Source organism: Papaver somniferum, chromosome 5 (assembly GCF_003573695.1).
Source record: "Papaver somniferum cultivar HN1 chromosome 5, ASM357369v1, whole genome shotgun sequence".
Classification (NCBI taxonomy): Eukaryota; Viridiplantae; Streptophyta; class Magnoliopsida; order Ranunculales; family Papaveraceae; genus Papaver; species Papaver somniferum.
Window position 1 is genome coordinate 8,522,613 of NC_039362.1, and position 3,109 is coordinate 8,525,721.

Sequence of the window (3,109 nt, forward strand, 5' to 3'; positions counted from 1 at the left end):
CCGGTTTTTGTTGACAAGTCTTCCTATAAAAGATAATCTATTGATATGTATTCAAACATATTGGGGAAGATTGTGCAAAACCGTAATTAGGGTTTCTTATATTTTCACAAGTATGGGAAAAAGGAAAACAAGGGAAGGGATTTCTGAAAATGATGAATCTTTCATGAATCAACATTTATCTCCCAAAGAAGTTGAGATAATCGAGAATCCACACTTGATCGAAGGAAAGCATGACCTTCCAAACTTTGTAGATAGTACATGCTTTGGAAGATATCAAGCCCTGAAGGGAGTTTGCTTCATTGAAGAACAACGATTCGATCCAAATGTTTCAGAATCTAGTTAAGTGAACTTTGTTCAAGATCGAATTTGGGGAAATATGTTCGGTTTTGGAAAATACTCTCCTGATGCTGTAAGAATATTTTATGGTAATATTCACAATATGGATCATGAAAATCTTACTTTTAGTACCTTGGTTGGAAGTACATTTATTCACGTCAATCGAAAGATGATTTCGAAAATCATCAACTACAAGGTGAAAGGTCATATGATTACGGGTTCTGAAATTGAGCACGATAACATTTTAAAAATCATTACTGGTAAGAATGCTGAATGGAAAAAGGGAAGAATGATAACCAAAGACATTCTATTATATTTAAGGATTTTTGGTAAACTGGTTGTACCTTGTCTCTTTGCTATCTCAAGAGATTCATCTTAATGGAATGGAGATTTTGCTGAAATGGTGTTTTATCTCCTTGAAGGAAAAAAAACATATTGATATCTGTGGAATGATTATCAATCAAATATTTAAAATCATTGAATCTCTCAATATTACAGGATTCAATAGAAATCTTGGATATCCTTGTCTCATCACCAAGTTGTGTGAAAAAGCAACGGGAAACAACTTTGGAGATGAGAAAGTTATTAAAACTAACTCTCAAGGAGTCATCAACCGAATACATAGAGCTCAAAAGGGATCAAACATCTCTCATGATCAAATCTACAGTAATGGAGATCTCATGTTTCACATTCTGCGTCTATGAAGACAATTAGACTGTATTCAGAGACAATTGATGTTTGTTTACAGAAATGATCCGGAAACTCTAGAAGGAATTGTAACAATCAATGATGAGTTCCTAAAGGAAGAACAAGAAATTTTGTCTAAAGAAGACTCTTCTGAGGAAATAATTGAAGACTAAATCTCTTCATGAAAGAAAAATAGACAGTAGTTTTTGATTTATTTCAATAAAGTTTATTATGAATAAAACTATCTTTTTATTATGAACAAAAATATTTGATTAGTAATTTTTCTTGTGATAGTTTTTGGTTTACATAGCCTGTGCTTAATTGCTTTTACCGTATTGCTATGTATGATTATGAGATGTATGTTTTCGGTTTTACTACCTTAATATTCGATCTCATATATTGTGAACCCTCATGGTTTGGGTGACTTTTTGATTTAGCGGGATTAAGTTCTAGCCCTAGTAGGTAGGCTTTATCAAAGGATTATGAGGGGTTCTGATTGAAACAATATGTGAAAAGTCACAATATGTTGAATCGGTTTTGTTTTAGCATAATAGCATATGTGTTTCGACGGTTTTCAACTTTTGCTTGCAATAGTTAAAGATGAGGTATGTTGTTATTCTTTTGTTCACGCATAAGGATGACAACGTGGTGATATTTCGATATCAATTCTCCCCAGACGAAGATGTTATCATATTGGAGAAGTGGATGCGAAATTTGAGGTAACAATCTTGTTAGATAATTGTTTTCCTGTTTAAGAAAAGCCTGAGTTTATATTATATATATTTGTTTCTTTTGCTTAACAAAATTTAGGTTCACTTGATATTTATTCCATGATGTGTGTATGGATGTGTGTTTCAATTGGTTCATGTTAAGAAAAACTATTGTTATATTGCTTTATTGTGTGGTATCAATTGTTTAGGCTTACAAAATTTCGGTACAATTGATGTGTGTGTGATTCAATTGGTTCCGGTTAAGAAAAACTATTGTTATCTTGCTTTTGTATGGTATCAATCGTTTAGGCTTACAAAATTATGGTGCAATTGCGGTGCTTTTAATGTCTATTGTTGTTTCAATTGCTTCCGGTTGAGGTGAATAATTATGCAAGTTGATTTATTTTGGTTTCTATGAATTATTTATGTCTTAACGAAATAATATGTGTACGGGATGAGTTGTTTAGTCCAATTCGATTCCAGATAAGAAACTAAGTTAATTCTGATCTTAGTTTGTCTTATCAAAGTGAGGTTTCAGTTATTCAAGTCTAATCGAATGCCTAAACAAAGAAATGCTAGTTAACTAACCTAGTATTTGGTTTGTTTAAAATTGAAAAGTTTAAGTTTATGGATAATTAGAACCTGATGAGAAAAATGTAGTTTATTCTTTATTTTGGTCTTATCGAATTAAGCAGTTGTTTTTGAACAATCGGTTTAGCAAAAGGAACTAATGTGATTAGTCGTTTTCGGTTTGCTAAACTAAATGGGAAAAATTGTTTCGGGCAATTGTTTCCTTGGTAACATATCAAAATAATTAAGACTACTTGTAGTTTCGGTTTTGATATTGGTTATCAGAACGTGATGTGTGGAACCATCGGGCCTAACTCTACAGGTTTGCAAGTCTATTCTGAGATTTGTAAGATTCTTTTCGTGTTGTCCTTTATTTTTTCGTTTCTTTGTCATTTTTGTGACAAAAGGGGGGGAGAAATATATGGAGTAAACAAGTGATACTGACATTGATTTTATATTAATTGGTATCACTAAGGAAAAGAACATTGGTACTTGAATGTTTTATCTAACGAAAGAGTGAAAACACAAACCAAGGGGAAGTAACATGTCATATAGATCGATATAACAAAGACATGCGAATTTAATATATACCTATCTTCCTTAGGGGGAGTATTTGCCTTGTTATTATAATGTCAACAACGACATTTTCAAGGATTGAATGTAAGCAGTTTCACTGTGATGTTGAATCGGGAATCAAGATGTAGTTGCATATTTTTTGACTACTACACCCAAGTGAAATTAAAGACTAAAAACTACTTAAGCATACAACATCAAAGATTAACAAGATGTAAATAGCATGAAAAGTA